Source organism: Pseudophryne corroboree, unplaced genomic scaffold, assembly GCF_028390025.1.
Source record: "Pseudophryne corroboree isolate aPseCor3 unplaced genomic scaffold, aPseCor3.hap2 scaffold_972, whole genome shotgun sequence".
NCBI lineage: Eukaryota > Metazoa > Chordata > Amphibia > Anura > Myobatrachidae > Pseudophryne > Pseudophryne corroboree.
Genome location: NW_026970552.1, coordinates 159551 through 181165, shown reverse-complemented (window position 1 = coordinate 181165; position 21615 = coordinate 159551).

The window sequence follows — 21615 nt, the reverse complement described above, 5'->3', positions numbered from 1 at the left end:
CTGTCTTGTACCTTTGCATTTTTCTCCCAAACGAAGGACACTAGAATTAAAATTTTAAAGCCTCCTGTTAGTGCATCATCTACACGACATAGCCCTTACTTTTCCAATGCTTAGCTCTTTGCAAAAGAGAGATATTGGCAAGGAAAAGCTGTCTTGTACCTTTGCATTTTTCTCCCAAACGAAGGACACTAGAAAGAAAATTTTAAAGCCTCCTGTTAGGCCATCATCTACACGGCATAGCCCTGAATTTTCCAATGCGTAGCTCTTTGCAAAAGAGAGATATTGGCAAGGAAAAGCTGTCTTGTACCTTTGCATTTTTCTCCCAAACGAAGGACACTAGAAAGAAAATTTTAAAGCCTCCTGTTAGGCCATCATCTACACGGCATAGCCCTGAATTTTCCAATGTGCAGCTCTTTACAAAAGAGAGATATTGGCAAGGAAAAGCTGTCTTGTACCTTTGCATTTTTCTCCCAAACGAAGGAAACTAGAATGAAAATTTTAAAGCCTCCTGTTAGTGCTTCATCTACACGGTATAGCCCTGAATTTTCCAATGCGTAGCTCTTTGCAAAAAAGAGATATTGGCAAGGAAAAGCTGTCTTTCAACTCTTCCACAACTGAAAAACAGATAGTGTTCCCAAGCCTTCCATCCTGTAATATCTTCAGTCTCTCGTCAATGAAGAAAACAATCCCTCCAGCAGACTCTTCAACCACGATACAAGATCACAGCCAAAAGGGCGAGAAGCAACTACACTTGCGTTTAACCAAAATGGCTAAAACTTAGTGGAGGAAAGTGCAGTGCACCAAAACATAAGCTGACACAATCATGGAGAATGCGCCAGCATATATGCTCTTCTATCTATATTTTGCAAACCTGCTCTTGTCCCCTCAAGCTGCTCCATGTAGATTTGACGCCTGGCAAGGTGCTTAACCCACTGACAAGCAGGCACACTCCTGCATGAGTTTTCACTCTCACTAGCAGGATGATACACATTCATTTGCATGTGCTCCACCTCTGACACACCGCCCACCCAACCACCCAGTCACCAGAGCCACCCACAAGCCAACTGGCTCCGTGATTTAATTTGCACAGTGCAGTCATCCAGGCAGCATGTCCTTCTCAATGGAATAATCTCTGGTTCCATGGAATCTTCCGCATTGGAATGCTGCGGAACAAAAAGGATTTAAACATTCAGCTTGCTAGCATTCAATGTACCTGCGGCTTGGCTCTAGCACATGGGTCTTCATCCTGTGGCCCTCCAGCTGCTGTGAAACTACACATCCCAGCATGCCCTGCCACAGTTTTGCTATTAAGGTATGCTAAAACTGAGGCAGGGCATGCTGGTATATGTAGTTCCACAGCAGCTGGAGGGTCGCAGGTTGAAGACCCATATTCTAGCATGCCTGTTCTATGATGCATGTTCCGTGATGTCACAATCAGCTTGGAATGGGGTGTCTAGCATGCATTTGCTGACAGCCACTTGAGGGAGACACACATCAGGAGATGCAGCATATCGGAGGTCTTCGATGCCTTCCCAGCAAATGCACACCACCAGCTGCTGGTCTGGACACAAAACAATACCCACAATTGAAGGCTCAAAATGCCCAACTACAGGATTAATGTAAGTAGTGAATTTAGGAATGAATTTAGAAGTAGGAAATTAAGTTAGTTCACAAGTACATTCAAATTCCGATCTAAAGTCTAGGTAGGCCTCACGTCCTGGCAGCCCCCAGCATTTAAAAATGCCTTGATTAGAGGTAGGGAATTAAATGTAGATAAGAAGTAGACACAAAATAACACTCCACAGAGCAATTATCAGGTGTCTTTATCAATTGTTGCATTTAAAAAATCAAGCAATTAGGGAACACAATGTTGCGACAATGTAACCCTATTTGCAAAATAGTACTAAATAAGTTTGTCGATGTAAGACATTTGCAAAGGCGCAAACAAAACACGCTGGAAAATGCAACTGAATCTGTTTTTGGAGGTTAGAATAGATGCAGGATCAAGTAGCTCAATGGGTAGGGTGTTTGATTAGAATTCAACAGGTTATAGATTTGAATCCTGGGTATGATAGTTTGAGGTGTTATTTAATAAAGTATGTTTATATATTAGTCACACATGGCTTACTTTTACAAATGGCATGTCACCAGTTAGTGCTGACTGCTGATATGCCATTTGCACAAACACGCCATGTGTGACTGTATATGCATTTAAGGAGGGCACCCCGGCAATACCACAAACCATTGAGTGTCAAGTATACTAGATATATCTTCATATCTCATGTGCTTTCTCTGAGACCAATCTTGTTATGCCCCTTCCCCACAAGGCATGCGCCTTTTGTCCATATTGCAAAAATGGGGTGGGGAGGGGGGGGGCATATAATTCTCTGTCACAGGGCACCAAAAAGTCTAGTTATGGCTCTGGTATGCATTATGTAATCTGGCAGACCATATCTCCAACACTGGCTGGTTGGAATAGAAATCCGGTTATCTATGTGAGCAAATGACCATCAACGATTTACTCTCAAACACTAGAAAATGGACAAACATGGTCCCCTAAACAAATTGGTTAAATTTTGGGTTTAACCAATTTGTGTAATGACCATTTTTGACCACTTTTCTAGTGTTTGGGAGCAAATGGTTAATTGACATTTGCTACTATACATTACCAGATTTTCATTCCATCCATCCAGACTGGATAGATAGCCTGACAGATAATTGTGTAGTGTACGCCCAGGATAACTGTCAGTTGTGCTTTCTTTTATGACGGCACATAAATGGGTGGGCAGATCCAGAGCAAGGACTGCCCACTCATGCATAGTTGTCAACTGATGTGAAGTTCCAGGGGGCAATCTCAGTTATAAAGAAAAGTATCTGGAAATTGTCCCTAGTTTAAAAAAAAAATAAAAAAAAAATTGATCAACTCCATTTATTTAGTATGATATCCCAGCAGTCAGAACAACATACTTTATTAAATAACACATCTCAAACTACCATACCCAGGATTCAAACCTATAACCTGTTGAATTCTAATCAAACACCCTACCTATTGAGCTATTTGATCCTGCATAAAAATTGTGAACATTATATGAAGCTATTGGTACTTTGCAAAAAAAAAGTATCAGCATTACAACGCAGCAGATCCATGCAGTTTGCAGCCACACACTACATGTATCTGCTCAGCCACAATGCTGATTATTTCTTCACAAAGTACAAGGTGAGCTCCAAACAGAATTCTCTAGCTTAGAATTATACCTTTCTATGCCAAACCTAGAAGTCGGACCCCCCACCCTGGGATCCCCCAGAGGGAGGCCTGCACCGTCATGCGGCAGGCTTGTCCGTTTTGGAAGCAGGCTGATGGGCAGCCCAGGCTTGCTTCAGTCTGGGCTTGGCAGGTCTGGAAGCATGAGCTTGCTTTGGGTATGCCTGACCTTGGGTACGCTTTACCTGAGGGATGAAAGGGCCAAGGGAAAGTACTTTTAGCCTTCTGCGTGGTAGGAGTCATACGAGGTAGGCAAGCTGTTTTAGCAGTAGCCAGATCAGCTACAATCTTATTGAGGTCTTCTCCAAAGAGAGTGTCTCCCTTGAAAGGAAGCACCTCCAGGGTTTTCTTGGAATCCATATCCACCGACCAGGATCTCAACCAGCTGTATAAAGTATTACCTTGGAACTGGCTCTCCACTCCCCATTATCTGGTTATCATGGCTTCCTCCGCCAGTGTCCAGACTCGCTTGCTGAAGCTCGGCCACTTCTTCCTAGCAGCAGGCTCCTGGATCACTGGGCAGCAGAGGTGCTTGGGAGCCGGAAGGGGGCGGAGCAATCAGGCAGGCAGTTGCAGTGCTGCCCAGCTATCTGTGGTGTGAGAAGAAGCAGGGGCACCCCACCGCTGGCAGTGCTGCAGCTAGCGGTGGTGGCAGCGGCGAGGCTGCTGGGCTGGGTCTTGAAAAAGGTGGAAAGAAGGGTGTTACGGCATGGAATGTACAAACTGCGAGACCCTGCTGGTAGCGCCTTTGTCTATTTAGTAGGAAGGGCACGTAACAGCCGGGGGGCAATGGAGGAAGCCCCTTTAGGGCTGGAGCCCCTTCAGGGCTGGAGCCCGGCGGCAACTGACTCCGTTGTCTCTGGCAGTTCTGCCCCTGGACTAGAGGAATGGTCAAGAACATGGCAACATTTAATGCCAAAAAATGCAAAATCATACACGTGCAAAAATGCAAAGGCTAACTATAATATTAAGGGCATTATAATGGCAAGAGGAAAGCTATCTAAGTATTACTATTTCAGGTGAGCAATGTAACAAAGCAATAGGAAAGGCAAGTCAGATGCTTGTTTGCATAGGTTAAAGAACCAGTAGCAGAAAAAAGTAATACAGGTTGAGTATCCCATATCCAAATATTCCGAAATACGGAATATTCCGAAATACGGACTTTTTTGAGTGAGACTGAGATAGTGAAACCTTTGTTTTTTGATGGTTCAGTGTACACAAACTTTGTTTAATACTCAAAGTTATTAAAAATATTGTATTAAATGAACTTCAGACTGTGTGTATAAGGTGTATATGACACATGAATGAATTCTGTGAATGTACACACACTTTGTTTAATGCACAAAGTTATAAAAAATATTGGCTAAAATGACCTTCAGGCTGTGTGTATAAGGTGTATATGAAACATAAATGCATTCTGTGCTTAGATTTAGGTCCCATCACCATAATATCTCGTTATGGTATGCAATTATTCCAAAATACAGAAAAATCCGATATCCAAAATTCCTCTGGTCCCAAGCATTTTGGATAAGGGATACTCAACCTGTAATGCCACTGTATAGGTCCTTGGTACAGCCACATTTAGAATCCTGTGTTCAGTTCCAGAAGCCATATCTCCAGAAGGCTGTAAATACATTAGGGCAACTAAAATTGTGCATGGCCTACATCACAAAACTTACCTGGAAATACTAAAAAATGTTGATGTGTATAGTTTGGAGAAGGGAAGAGGGTACATACAGTAATAGAAACATTTAAATATATAGGGAGGAATGTAATAGGGTGTGAGAATCAGAAAGTGAGAGATTTTGTGTTTTTTCCTGTTGTTTTTTTTTTTTTTTATTGTTTGTTTTTTAAAGTGGCAATCCTTTACATGGCAAAACCAGGTTGATATTTGCCATGTAAAGGATTGCCACCGTGGGCATGTGTAGAAGGGGCACTGCTACTGTTGGCATTATGTGTGTAAGCTGCACTGATATGGTGGTTATGTGTATAAAGGGCACTGCGACTGTGGGTATTATTATTATTATTATTGTTATTACATGCGGTGTAATGACAATAAGATAGTGCTACTGTGTGGCGTATTTTTATTTGGGGTGCTATTGTGTGGCCATGCCCCTTCCTTGTGATACCACACCTTCTTTTTTTAAGGAGCGCACTGTCCCTTTATTAAGTATTGGAGAGAGGGCCCAAATTAATAGTTTGCAGGGAGGCGCCAAACACCCTAGCACTGGCCCTTTGGTAGGGGACAGGATTTGCTTCTGCTTGTGCACATATGTTATGATTGCCAGCCAACAGCACTGGTTTTGCCTATAACACTAACTATAAATATTTTGAATTGGTCCTGGACCACCAATCCAAGGCACCCCTGCAAGTGTCCTGAGGCACCCCAGGGTGCAGTTTGAGAACCACTGGTCTAGTGAGTACCCAGGATAATTATTGTAGCTGGTCTGCGGGTAACAGCTCTCAGATCCACTTCTAGAAAAAATGCAGCAATGTAATTTGAGTGACAAACTGCAGAGATGAACCCTTTCTGTGACTGCTGCACAGGGATCACACAAACTCTATTCATAGGGCTGACTTCACTTAGGGGAGATGTTCTCACCCCGCAAAGAAGTGTGAGTATATACCGCACTTACGGTACCATTGGATTTACAGATATTTTCTTGCAATACACTATGGGGGTCATTCTGAGTTGATTGCTCGCTAGCAGTTTTTAGCAGCCATGCAAACGCATTGTCGCTGCCCACTGGAGAGTGTATATTCACTTTGGAGAAGTGCGAACACTTGAGCAGCAGAGCGCCTGCAAAATCGTTTCAAAATAAGACCAGCACTGTAGTTACACTTCGTGTGCGTTGATTCTAACAACCGAGGGACGGCTTTTGATGTCACACACCCATCCAGCGAATGCCCAGCCACGTCTGCATTTCTTCTGCCACGCCTGCATTTTTCCAAGCACTCCCTGAAAACGGTCAGTTGACACCCAGAAACGCCCTCTTTCTGTCAATCTCCTTGTGGCCTGTTCTGTGATTGGAATAATCGCTAGAACTAGTGCAAAACCACAATGGACTTTGTACCCGTACGATGCGCATGCACATTACGGAGCATGCGCATGCACAGATTAGCCATTTTTTTTCAACTGATTGCTACGCAGCGAACAACGGCAGCAAGCGATCAACTCAGAATGACCCCTTATATACATAGAAACATGGATTTTTACTGCAGGAATTATGGTTAGTTTAGGGGTATCGGTTAGGGTCAACAGAGGTGTAGCTAGGGGTCCAAGCGCCCCTGGCAAAGTAAGGGACTGGCGCCCCCCCTTTCGATAAAGCATTGCAGTCCATTGGCGGTTACCATGTTGGAGCCACAGCAACTGACCCCCTCCCCCACACGCTGCCCTACATCATCGGCTGGGATTCACTGTTGGTGTGAAGCCACTGGGAACATTCTGGTAGCATTAGCAGCAGTCTGTGTCATAGATAGGGAAGGCAGAAGGTTAACTAGCTAATAGCAGTCTGTTGGCAGCAGAGGCTGGGCGGGGGGCTGAGAATGAGCCAACGCTGATCAGTGTCCAGTCTGCTCAGACAAAAATATTTTGTGATCAGGGCTGGTTCTAGACCAAAGGAGCCAATGGCAAAAATTTCCTTTGGCACCCCCCCCCCCCCACACACACACATACACACACACACACACACACACACACACACACACACACACACACACACACAAAAAGAACATATCCCAGTTTAACATAACGCTATGTGGTGCAAGGTGTGGAGCTGGTCACTTGTATCAGACCTCTGACATTTGCCTTTTTTCACCCATATTGCATACTTTTTCTTGCAGGTTGTGTCTTAATTCAAGAAGTGTTCTAAGTACTTCAGCTTAGTATCTTTACTGACCCCTCTTTACCCCACACTACATAACTGACCCCTCTATACCCTACACTACATCACTGACCTTTCTATAACCATCACTGCATTACTGACCCCTCTATACAGTACACTGACCTCTATATACCTGCTAGTACATCCCTGATGCCTATATTCCCTAAGCTAAATCCCTGACGCCTCTATTCCCTACGCCACATCCCTGACGCCTCTATTCCCTACGCTACATCCCTGACGCCTCTATTCCCTATGCTACATCCCTGACGCCTCTATACCCTACGCTACATCCGTGATGCCTCTATTCCCTACGCTACATTCCTGATGCCTCTATAACCTACGCTACATCCCTGACGCCTCTATACCCTACGCTACATCCCTGACGCCTCTATACAGTACAATGCATTACTGATCCCTCTAGACCATACATCCTCATTACATCAGAGAGATAGTGAAACACTGGAAAAAATAAGGATAAAGTGGACTACAGAAACTGATGCTCTAAACAAAGGAGAGAGAGAGAAAAGCACAAGGGAAAGTGGGCAATCAGAACACCATAGAGAGAGGAGAGATAGAAATGCCTGAAAAAGTAAAAGGGGTTGGGTATGGCATCCGGCGCTCGGGATTCCAGCAGTCACATGATACCTAATCCTAATCCTAACCCTCTGGGGGGGTGGCGGATAGGGCTAACCCTCAGGGGGTGGCAGCTAGGACTAACCCCCCCCCCTCCTAGTGCCTTCCCTAACACCCCCTCCCCCGGTCCTAACCCTCCCTCCAATACTCGCCTTCGGGATGTTGGCTGTCTGTGTGCCGGCACCAGTCTCCCAAGTGGTGTCAGGATTCCAACATCGGTCAAATGACCGCCGGTATACCGTCTGCCGGGATGGTAAATGTATCCTGAGGACAGGTAGTGAGTGTGGAGGGATAGGTGGTTCAGTAAAATGTAACAGCTCAAACTGCGATCATTCACTGATAAATTGATTTATAGCTCTCCCTTTTTAACCATTGCAGTCATAAAAGCAATGGCCCTCATTCCGAGTCGTTCGCTCGGTATTTTTCATCGCATCGCAATGAAAATCCGCTTAGTACGCATGCGCAATATTCGCACTGCGACTGCGCCAAGTAATTTAACAATGAAGATAGTATTTTTACTCACGGCTTTTTCATCGCTCCGGCGATCGTAATGTGATTGACAGGAAATGGGTGTTACTGGGCGGAAACACGGCGTTTTATGGGCGTGTGGCTGAAAACGCTACCGTTTCCGGAAAAAACGCAGGAGTGGCCGGAGAAACGGGGGAGTGGTTGGGCGAACGCTGGGTGTGTTTGTGACGTCAAACCAGGAACGACAAGCACTGAACTGATCGCACAGGCAGAGTAAGTGTGGAGCTACTCTAAAACTGCTAAGTAGTTTGTGATCGCAATATTGCGAATACATCGGTCGCAATTTTAAGATGCTAAGATACACTCCCAGTAGGCGGCGGCTTAGCGTGTGTAACTCTGCTAAATTCGCCTTGCGACCGATCAACTCGGAATGAGGGCCAATGTTTTTTAAACTTTTAAATAAAGCTTGTTAGCATCCCCAGCACACTGTATATGCTGGGAGATGTAGTTCTCAATATGAAAACATTTAATTACTGTATGAACTCTAATTCCCCAACTGAAACCTCTCACAAACACACACTCCTAAATCTAGTACACACACACACACACACACACACACACACACACACACACACACACACACACACACACACACTTTCCCCAGTACTGACAACTCTCATCACTTCCACACACTGACAACTCCCTCCTGCTCCTCTCCCCACTGACACTGACAGCTCCCTCACAGTCACACACATCCTCCACCCCCCCACCCCCCCACCCCACACACACACTGATAGCACACATGCACAAATCCCCCCTTCCTCGACACTAACTGTCACGGACTGCTTGGGCAGCAGGGGGCAGGCTCTGACTTGAAGTGCTGAAATTCAACAGCTCTCTCGAACTTGCAAGGCATGGCTGTGCAGCTGTCTCCAGCCATCTCCTTGCCCACTGTGTAATTTGTGGCGTTCTCTGATGTTCCCCGCTCTGCCTCTACAACCGGCACATAATGTACAGCAGTGGTGACTCCTGAGTATGGGCCTGGAGAACTCCGCCTACCGGGGGGTAGGGATTAATAATTTCAAAGGGGCAGAGCTAGGAGTGAAGCAGTGGACAGCAGTTGAGGGGCGTTTCAAACTGTAACAGGGTTGGGACAATTTCAGTATCCTTCCCTCACCGTCTAATTGGTCAGTCCCACGCTGATTGCCATAGCGCCCTTTCGAGACTGCAGAACTCTATCCCTTAGCCACGGTTGGCACAGCTGGATGGTGCCCCTGGCAAGTGCCATCCTGGCCAAGGGGTAGATACGCCCCTGAGGGTCAGGGCCAGCAACAGAAATCTCGGGGCCCAGTACACTGATATCTCTGGGGCCCCCTCAACCCCCCCCTTAACTTGGCAGAGGGATCTTTAAAAAAAAATGGAGCCTTTGACTCGGACCGTCAGTGAGGCCGGCAGGTGGTTTTCATACTGGGCTATCCAGCTCTTCGGTGGCGGTGGCAGGGACATTCAGAAAAGGGCCAGCACAGCAACATGCATAATAATGGCAATACAGTATGGACCACAGGGACTGGACAAAGTGATGGGGTAAAAGGAGGGGGGAGGGTTTAGTTGGCCTGTTAATTGTTTTCCTGCTTAAATTGAGCAGTTGGTGGATACACTTTAAAAAGCAATATTGGCACTGTGGCCCCATTATTTCTCTTCTTAATACTTGGAGCCCTGAACAAGTGTCCCCTTTGTCCCCCCTGTCACCGGGCCTGTTCAGGCGTTACCTATGGAGAAGCTGCGACATGACATCCTAGGACACGATACTGCACCATGCATCACCATTATATTTCAGTGTGCCTTGTCAATATTTAAATCTTGTTCTGTGTGACGTGAGTTGTAAATGGTTGAAAATCTCTGTGCTACAGTATCGTCACCATGTAGTTATAACAACACCGCAAAACCACCAAAAGACGTGTTTTGGTAGAGGGACTGCTGGAGGGGCCCATTGGGGCCCCCAGTTTGCTACCCCACCCCAGTATACCTGTGCTGTAGCCAGTGGAAGGGGCACTATCTTCCCGGTGATCTCTTCGGGAAGATGGTGCCGCACATAGAAAGCAAAGACTCTGGCTGCACTCTCCTGCCCTCGCTCTAAGCAAGGTGATCGGGCCACAAAAGGACCCCTGTCGGACCCCTGCCCGACCCCGGCCTGTGGGCCACAAAAGGATGCATTGGGGGCGGCATGCGGCCCATGGGTTTGACACCCCTGCCCTAGAGTATCAAAATTTGTTTCACGGCACCCCTAGGCCAAAGTTTTTTTTATTGAGAAATTCAGAAAAAAATATAAAATAAATTGTGTTTATAGCATGTCATCCTCAGGTTCAGTTATGTTGTGAGGGAATGGTTTTGCCAATTTAATAAAGTATAAATAATTTTAATTGGTCCTGGACCACCAAACTATGCTACCAGTGCAAGAACCCCAGTTTGGAAACTACTGCCATTAAATAAACCTTTTTTGTTTTTTTTAAACTACATGTAATACACCTTAGAGCTCAGTTCCTAAAAGGTTTTAAACCCTTGCATACAGTAAACTACACATATTTAAAAATCCTACACCGGGCACAAGTGCTCACGGGCCAATTTCATGGCAGTCTCGGATAGGAGGGCATTGTGGATTCACCAAGGGAATGCTGATGCTGACTCCAAGAAGAAAGGGAGTCTCTTCCCTATGAAGGTGAAGCCTTGTTTGGCGACGGCCTAGTTAATTTGATCTCGGCAGCTCCCGCAGGTAAGTCATCCTTCTTGCCCTATGTTCCCTCTCAACGGATGAAGACGCATCATTATCTGACGCAGTCATTTCGGCCCAATAGATATGCAAGAAGTTAAGATTCCCCTTTCTTTGCAGGTAGAGGAAGGAAAAGAGGGAAGAGGTCTGTAGCCTCTTCAAGATCGCAGGAGCAGAGATCGTCCTCTGCTTCTGCCAAATCCACTGCATGACGCTGGGGCTCTCTTGCAGGAGCCCGCACCAGTGGGGGGCACGTCTAAAACTCTTCAGTCAGTTCTGGATTCATTCGGACCTGGACTCGTGGGTTTTACAAATAGTGTCCCAAGGGTACAAACTGGGGTTTCAAGACGTTCCCCCTCACCGATTGTTCAAATCAGCCTTAGTCAGCAGGGAGAAGGTTTTTATTCAAGCCTCTTCGTGGTCCCGAAGCCGGACGGCTCAGTCAGACCAATCTTAAATCTGAAATCCCTTAATTTCTACCTAAAGAAATTCAATTTCAAGATGGAATCTCTCAGGGTAGTGATCTCCAGTCCGGGGGATAAAGGAGATTTCATGGTTTTGGTAGACATAAAGGATGCCTACTTATATGTTCCCATTTAGCCACTGCATCAAGCTACCTGAGGTTTGCAATTCAGGATTGTCATTACCAATTTCGGACGTTGCCGTTTGGTCTGTCCACGGCTCCGAGGATTTTCACCAGGGTGATGGCGGAAATGATGGTTCTCCTTCGCAAGCAAGGAGTCACAATTATCCCGTACTTGGATGATCTCCTGATAAAGGCGAGATCCAGGGACCAGTTGGTGCAAAACATCTACTCTCCCTGACAGTTCTTCAACAACATGGTTGACTCCTAAACTTGCCAAAATCGCAGTTGGTCCCAATGACGCGGTTGTTGTTTTTGGGAGTGATACTGGACACAGAAGAGGTTTTCTTCTAGTGGAAAGGCTCTGGAGATCCAGAGTCTGGTCAAACAAATTCTGAAACCAGCAAGAGTGTTAATCCATCAATGCATTCAGTTGCTGGGGAAGATGGTTGCGGCCTACGAGGCCATTCAGTTTGGCAGGTTCCATGCCAGAGTGTTCCAGTGGGACCTGTTGGACAAGTGGTCCGGATCCCACCTACACATGCACCGGAGGATAATCCTGTCTTCCAAGACCAAATGAAAAATGATGGATTTATAGATTGCTCTGCCGAGACATGTTTTTTTCTAAAATGCACCACAGGTATGGATGGATAGTATACTTGACGACACAGAGGTAGGTAGAGCAGTGGCCTACTGTACCGTACTGCTATATATTATATTATTTATTATTATTATTATCCTTTATTTATATGGCGCCACAAGGGTTCCGCAGTGCCCAATTACAGAGTACATAAACAAATAATCAAACAGGAAAACAGCAACTTACAGTTGACGACAATATAGGACAAGTACAGGGTAAATAAACATAGCTACATCAGCAGATGACACTGGAATAAGTATCAGGTGGCAGAAGACTGCTGGATTTGGTGCAGCTGAAGATTATTAAAGTAAGAAAAGAGTAAGCACATGAGGGAAGAGGGCCCTGCTCGTGAGAGCTTACATTCTAAAAGGGAGGGGTAGACAGACAGGGGTGAGACAGATGGGGTACATAGAGAGCATGGAACAGAGGTTTAGGATGAGATTTGGCTGGGTTTGGTGAAGAAGTGGGTCTTGAGAGCCCGTTTGAAGTTTTGTAGAGAGGTGGAGAGTCTGAGGGGGAGAGGTAGGGAATTCCAGAGAAGTGGTGCAGCACGTGAAAAATCTTGGAGGTAGGAGTGGGAGGAAGTAATCCGTAGGCAGGAGAGTCGGTGTGCATTAGCAGAGCGAAGAGGACGGGTGGGGGTCCAAACCAACCAGTCATTTCAGTCAGCCGTGTGGCAGACCCTGTTGCTGAAATGATGGGTTCGTCAATGTTTTTCTTTTCAATCTAAGCCCCTGCAGTTTTCTGTAAGAATCTGCTTCGCTATGATGATCAACAAGTCACAAGGGCAAATACTCAGGGCTGGAGGCGTAGATCTTAGGACCAGCTGCTACAAGCATGGCAAAGGTGTCACTATCATTGGTGACACCCAGAGAGGCAGCGAGGGAGATTGTAATGCAGTGCGCGCAGATAAGCAGCGCAATGGTAAAATGGAGGCATGGTCTCATAGGTAGGGGTGTGGCCTGTTGGCCTGAATCTCCATTTTGTTGCTCCGGGTATCCCGGGGGTTGAGTGCTGCACCCGGGGACTAGTGTGTGAGTGGTGCTGGCTCCTGCACAGTGACAGAAACTGGGTGTTGCACGTAATGTCACAGTGAAACACCCATATTCTGTCACTGAAGAGGAGCCGGCACTTTGGTGTCACCCCCCTTGGCGGGTGACACTCGGGTGTGGGCCGCAACCCCGTTGTGATGCCACTGACCCATGGGAAGCTTTACGTGGCTTACCCATGTGTTAGTAGCCCCAAGCATCTTTTGTGTTAGTCCCTGAAGAAAAACTTCAAATATTTACAAATAAATTTTGTAATCAATGGGCCTAATTCAGTAAGGATTGCAAATTCTGCTAAGTAACAGAATTTGCAATCCTTTGGTTCGCATGCTGGGGCCACCCAGCATGCCGCCTCCCTTCTTGACCACGCTGAAATTGCAGTCGCAGTGCAGTTCAGCGTGATCATAAAAAATGGGTTAGCCTCCTGTTGGTGCAGACTGTATGTGTGCGCAGGAAGCCGCCACCATTTTTGTGATCGCAGCTGCTGCATGTGATGTCATGCAACCGCTCTGACCACGCCTCCTGTTTCTCCGTTGCCGACCCCATTTTGAAGCCCTGCCCACGCACCGCTCCATCTCTGACTTGGAAATGGAGTGTTGCTGACCCCCCCCCCCCCCAGCACCGATTGACAGTCAGAGGCGATCGCATTAACTGCGGGGTGCCGCAGAAAATGCAGGCGCATGCGTATGCTCTTAGCAATTTTTGCAGTTGGACTGCTTATTGCGATTGCAATCCAACCTGAATCAGGCTCTATTACCTATCACAATGCACTGCGGGTAGTACAAAATGGGGTTAATATAAGAGAAAACCCCCCAGAGCTGTGCTCCTTAACTGTCCCTGGTGGCTAGTGGAGCAGCTGCCCAGTAATCAGTGTCCACGCCAGTGCGCACATGGCCCGCCCCCTACAGCCACGCTGGATCACGGTATAGTGTGGGCACAGAAGTCCCTTACCTCCCTTTCATCAGCGGCCTCGTGATCCCGGAGGGCGGTGTGTGTGTGACTGACCTTAGGAAGAAACCGGAGCCTCCGCTGCAGTGACCCAGCAACCAGGGCGCGGGAGTATACTGCGCCGCTGGGAGTGATGGAGCTGCAGTAAAGATGTCTATTAGACCTAGCCTGCTGCAGCCCTTGTAGATTCTTATAAAAAAAAGTTCTTCTTTTCTTGTCAAAATTAATAGCTAAGAATAGGCTGCCTGAGGCAGCCCCCTCTTAAGTGGCCTGCTACTGAAGGCACCAACTACAAACTGAGCTCCCTGTTCATGGAAGCGAGGTTATAGAGGAGGGGGCGCTGAGCATCTTGGGAACAGTCAAAAGCTTTGAGCCTGTTGGTGCCTCAGATCAAGATCCTACTCTACACCCCAATGTGAATCCTTGTGGAGTCCAGTGTACCCCACAGAAGAAATGAATGTGTCACACCCATTGGCAGCAACATTAGAATAGCTGCTGATGGGCACAATTGAGAAAGGAAGGGGGGAAAACATTTGAATCCAGCACATATATGTAATTTGAATATGTAATTTGTACCTTCCTACTTTAAAATGTAATGGATGAACCTCACCCTGTGAGAACTATCTTCATGATCAAGAGATCTCATACGCAAGAAAAGCATGTGCTGGGATAGGGCTGTGGAGGGCGGCTGCTCGGGCACACACCCGTCAAGTTAAGGAGATTCAACTGAGGAAGCACAAGGGAACTGCAGGGAGACCACATATTTTCAGATGAACATGAGAGGGCGGAAGGCTGCCTAATACTGAAGCACCCTCAAACATCAAACCATATGCAACAACTAGTACAAGCATTCCTGGGGAAAGGTCTGCAGCAGACGGATTTGCATACGGTGATGTCATCCAAGCAATGGGCATAGTTGGCTGCAACCCTCGTCTGCATATGAAAAGAGAAAATGGTCACGCAGGGCATGGCGGCCTTTGTGGGGTTGCGCTTGGATGACCCCTAGATCGCTTTATACACCCCCATCAGTGTGGGGCTCATGTTGGCCATGCCCAAGCCCCTGAAGCATTCAAGCTGATTTCTTGCAGCAGCTGACCCAGTAACAGCTCCAGAGTTGCTCTACAAGACAAGTAAAAGGGTGTGAGCCCTGCAGCACCACCTGTAGTTTGCATACACACATATATAGGACAGCATCTCTTATATGCCCCAGGGGCAATAAAATAGTAGCCTTATCTAGGGTATCCGTCCATGCCGCTACAGAACTACACACCCAGGCCGACGCAATTGCCGGTCTGAGTAAGGTACCTGAATGTGTATAAATGGACTTCAGGGTAATCTCCTGTTTGCGGTCAGCAGACTCTTTGAGGGTAGCTGTATCCTGGGACGGGAGGGCTACCTTCTTGGATAAGCGTGTTAATGCTTTGTCCACCCAAGGGGAGGATTCCCATCGTAACCTATCCGTTGATGGGATAGGGGAATCCTTTTGGAAATCTGCAGGAGATTCCCAAGCTTTTTCACATAACTCGTTCAGCTCGTGTGAGGGGGGAAAGGTTACCTCAGGCTTCTTTCCCTTGTACATATGTACCCTCTTGTCAGGGATAGGGGGCTCCTCTGTGATGTGCAAAACATCTTTTATTGCCATAATCATATATCAAATGTATTTTGCCAATTTTGGCTGTAACTTTGCATCATCGTAATCGCCACTGGAGTCAGAATCCGTGTCGGTATCTGTGTCAACAATCTGGATAGTGGGCGCTTATGAGACCCTGACAGTCCCTGCGACATAGGATTAGGCATTGGTTGAGACCCTGACTGTCCCAAAGCTTCTGCCTTGTCTAATCTTTTGTGCAATGAGTTTACACTAGCATTTAAAACATTCCACATATCCATCCAATCAGGTGTCGGCGGAGACACCACGTTCATTTGCTCCCGCTCCTCTCTAATAAAGCCTTCTTCCTCAGACATGTCGACACACGTGTACCGACACACCACACACACAGGGAATACTTTTACTGAAGACATTTCCCCCACAAGGCCCTTTGGAGAGACAGAGAGAGAGTATGCCAGCACATACCCCAGCGCTATATAACCCAGGAATAGCACAGTAACTTAATGTTTGAACAATCGGTGAGGGGGAACATCTTGAAACCCCAGTTTGTACCCTTGGGACACTATTTGTAAAACACACGAGTCCATGTCCGAATGAATCCAGAACTGACTGAAGAGTTTTAGACGTGCCCCCACTGGTGCGGGCTCCTGCAAGAGAGCCCCAGCGTCATGCAGTGGATTTGGCAGAAGCAGAGGATGATCTCTGCTCCTGCGATCTTGAAGAGGATGCAGACCTCTTCTCTCTTCTCCTTCCTCTACCTGCAAAGAAAGGGGAATCTTAACTTCTTGCATATCTATTGGGCCGAAATGACTGCATCAGATAATGATGCGTCTTCATCCGTTGGGACGGAACATAGGGCAAGAAGGTTGACTTACCTGCGGGAGCTGCCGAGATCAAATTACCTAGGCAGTCACCAAACAAGGCTTCACCTTCATAGGGAAGAGACTCCCTTTCTTCTTGGAGTCAGCATCAGCATTCTCTTGGTGAATCCACAATGCCCTCCTATCCGACACTGCCATGAAATTGGCCCGTGAACTCAAGAGTCCTATATCCCTTGCAGTCTCACGTAAGTATGCTGCAGTGTCCTTGATATGATACAATGTAAGGAGTATCCCATCTCTCCAGGGTATCTATATCGGATGACAAGGTATTCGACCAATTCTTGAACACTACTACTCACCCATGCACATGTAATGGCAGGTCTGAGTAATGACTCAGGCTGGCAGTGTCTGAACTGACTTCACGTGTGGCAAGTTCAAAGGGCATCAGAACCTTGCACAACATTGAAATCATTCTCCACTGCGCTTGAGACAGGTGCATTCCACCTCCTATATCGTGCTCAATTGTATAGGCTTGAATGGCCTTTTGCTGCTCCTCCAACCTCTGAAGCATATAGAGGGTTGAATTCCACCTCGTTACCACTTCTTGCTTCAGATGATGGCAGGGCAGGTTCAGTAGTTTTTGGTGGTGCTCCAGTCTTCTGTACGTGGTGCCTGTACGCCGAAAGTGTCCCGCAATTCTTCTGGCCACCGACAGCATCTCTTGCACGCCCCTGTCGTTTTTAAAAAAATTCTGCACCACCAAATTCAAGGTATGTGCAAAACATGGGACGTGCTGGAATTTGCCCATATTTAATGCACACACAATATTGCTGGCGTTGTCCGATGCCACAAATCCACAGGAGAGTCCAATTGGGGTAAGCCATTCCGCGATGATCTTCCTCAGTTGCCGTAAGAGGTTTTCAGCTGTGTGCGTATTCTGGAAACCGGTGATACAAAGCGTAGCCTGCCTAGGAAAGAGTTGGCGTTTGCGAGATGCTGCTACTGGTGCCACCGCTGCTGTTCTTGCGGCGGGAGTCCATACATCTACCCAGTGGGCTGTCACAGTCATATAGTCCTGACCCTGCCCTGCTCCACTTGTCCACATGTCCGTGGTTAAGTGGACATTGGGTACAGCTGCATTTTTTAGGACACTGGTGACTCTTTTTCTGAGGTCTGTGTACATTTTCGTTATCGCCTGCCTAGAGAAATGGAACCTAGATGGTATTTGGTACCGGGGACACAGTACCTCCAACAAGTCTCTAGTTGGCTCTGCAGTAATGATGGATACCGGAACCACGTTTCTCACCACCCAGGATGCCAAGGCATCAGTTATCCGCTTTGCAGTAGGATGACTGCTGTGATATTTCATCTTCCTCGCAAAGGACTGTTGAACAGTCAATTGCTTACTGGAAGTAGTACAAGTGGGCTTACGACTTCCCCTCTGGGATGACCATCGACTCCCAGCAGCAACAACAGCAGCGCCAGCAGCAGTAGGCGTTACACGCAAGGATGCATCGGAGGAATCCCAGGCAGGAGAGGAATCGTCAGAATTGCCAGTGACATGGCCTGCAGGACTATTGGCATTCCTGGGGAAGGAGGAAATTGACACTGAGGGAGTTGGTGGGGTGGTTTGCGTGAGCTTGGTTACAAGAGGAAGGGATTTACTGGTCAGTGGACTGCTTCCGCTGTCGGCCAAAGTTTTTGAACTTGTCACTGACTTATTATGAATGCGCTGCAGGTGACGTATAAGGGAGGATGTTCCGAGGTGGTTAACGTCCGTACCCCTACTTATTACAGCTTGACAAAGGGAACACACGGCTTGACAAATGTTGTCCGCATTTCTGGTGAAATACTTCCACACCGAAGAGCTGATTTTTTTGGTATTTTCACCAGGCATGTCAACGGCCATATTCCTCCCACGGACAACAGGTGTCTCCCCGGGTGCCTGACTTAAACAAACCACCTCACCATCAGAATCCTCCTGGTCAATTTCCTCCCCAGCGCCAGCAACACCCATATCCTCCTCATCCTGGTGTACTTCAACACTGACATCTTTAATCTGACTATCAGGAACTGGACTGCGGGTGCTCCTTCCAGCACTTGCAGGGGGCGTGCAAATGGTGGAAGGCGCATGCTCTTCACGTCCAGTGTTGGGAAGGTCAGGCATCGCAACCGACACAATTGGACTCTCCTTGTGGATTTGGGATTTCGAAGAACGCACAGTTCTTTGCTGTGCTTTTTCCAGCTTGAGTCTTTTCATTTTTCTAGCGAGAGGCTGAGTGCTTCCATCCTCATGTGAAGCTGAACCACTAGCCATGAACATAGGCCAGGGCCTCAGCCGTTCCTTGCCACTCCGTGTGGTAAATGGCATATTGGCAAGTTTACGCTTCTCCTCCGACAATTTTATTTTAGGTTTTGGAGTCCTTTTTTTACTGATATTTGGTGTTTTGGATTTGACATGCTCTGTACTATGACATTGGGCATCGGCCTTGGCAGACGACGTTGCTGGCATTTCATCGTCTCGGCCATGACTAGTGGCAGCAGCTTCAGCACGAGGTGGAAGTGGATCTTGATCTTTCCCTAATTTTGGAACCTCAACATTTTTGTTCTCCATATTTTAATAGGCACAACTAAAAGGCACCTCAGGTAAACAATGGAGATGGATGGATACTAGTATACAATTATGGATGGACTGCCGAGTGCCGACACAGAGGTAGCTACAGCCGTGGACTACCGTACTGTACTGTGTCTGCTGCTAATATAGACTGGTTGATAAAGAGATGTAGTATGTATGTATAAAGAAGAAAGAAAAAAAAACCACGGGTAGGTGGTATACAATTATGGACGGACTGCCGAGTGCCGACACAGAGGTAGCTACAGCCGTGGACTACCGTACTGTGTCTGCTGCTAATATAGACTGGTTGATAAAGAGATGTAGTATGTATGTATAAAGAAGAAAGAAAAAAAAACCACGGGTAGGTGGTATACAATTATGGACGGACTGCCGAGTGCCGACACAGAGGTAGCTACAGCCGTGGACTACCGTACTGTACTGTGTCTGCTGCTAATATAGACTGGATGATAATGAGATGTAGTATGTATAAAGAAGCAAGAAAAAAAAACCACGGGTAGGTGGTATACAATTATGGATGGACTGCCGAGTGCCGACACAGAGGTAGCTACAGCCGTGGACTACCATACTGTACTGTGTCTGCTGCTAATATAGACTGGATGATAAAGAGATGTAGTATGTATAAAGAAGAAAGAAAAAAAAACCACGGGTAGGTGGTATACAATTATGGATGGACTGCCGAGTGCCGACACAGAGGTAGCTACAGCCGTGGACTACCGTACTGTACTGTGTCTGCTGCTAATATAGACTGGATGATAATGAGATGTAGTATGTATATAGAAGAAAGAAAAAAAAACCACGGGTAGGTGGTATACAATTATGGATGGACTGCCGAGTGCCGACACAGAGGTAGCTACAGCCGTGGACTACCGTACTGTACTGTGTCTGCTGCTAATATAGACTGGATGATAATGAGATGTAGTATGTATAAAGAAGAAAAAAAAAACCACGGGTAGGTGGTATACAATTATGGATGGACTGCCGAGTGCCGACACAGAGGTAGCTACAGCCGTGGACTACCGTACTGTACTGTGTCTGCTGCTAATATAGACTGGATGATAATGAGATGTAGTATGTATAAAGAAGAAAGAAAAAAAAACCACGGGTAGGTTTTATACAATTATGGATGGACTGCCGAGTGCCGACACAGAGGTAGCTACAGCCGTGGACTACCGTACTGTACTGTGTCTGCTGCTAATATAGACTGGATGATAATGAGATGTAGTATGTATATAGAAGAAAGAAAGAAAACCACGGGTAGGTGGTATACAATTATGGATGGACTGCCGAGTGCCGACACAGAGGTAGCTACAGCCGTGGACTACCGTACTGTACTGTGTCTGCTGCTAATATAGACTGGATGATAATGAGATGTAGTATGTATAAAGAAGAAAAAAAAACCCACGGGTAGGTGGTATACAATTATGGATGGACTGCCGAGTGCAGACACAGAGGTAGCTACAGCCGTGGACTACCGTACTGTACTGTGTCTGCTGCTAATATAGACTGGATGATAATGAGATGTAGTATGTATAAAGAAGAAAGAAAAAAAAACCACGGGTAGGTGGTATACAATTATGGACGGACTGCCGAGTGCCGACACAGAGGTAGCTACAGCCGTGGACTACCGTACTGTACTGTGTCTGCTGCTAATATAGACTGGTTGATAATGAGATGTAGTATGTATAAAGAAGAAGAAAAAAAAACCCACGGGTAGGTGGTATACAATTATGGATGGACTGCCGAGTGCCGACACAGAGGTAGCTACAGCCGTGGACTACCGTACTGTACTGTGTCTGCTGCTAATATAGACTGGATGATAATGAGATGTAGTATGTATAAAGAAGAAAGAAAAAAAAACCACGGGTAGGTGGTATACAATTATGGATGGACTGCCGAGTGCCGACACAGAGGTAGCTACAGCCGTGAACTACCGTACTGTGTCTGCTGCGACTGGATGATAAATAATGATATAAAAAATATATATATATCACTACTGCAGCCGGACAGGTATATATTATATAATGACGGACCTGCTGGACACTGTCTGTCAGCAGAATGAGTTTTTTATAGAATAAAAAAACACCACACAAGTCACACGACGAGTGTTTAACTTTTTCAGGCAATCACAATATAGTATACTATACTGGTGGTCAGTGTGGTCAGGTCACTGGTCAGTCACACTGGCAGTGGCACTCCTGCAGCAAAAGTGTGCACTGTTTAATTTTAATAATATGTACTCCTGGCTCCTGCTATAACCTATAACTGCTCCCCAGTCTCCCCCACAATTAAGCTGTGTGAGCACAGTCAGATATTATACAT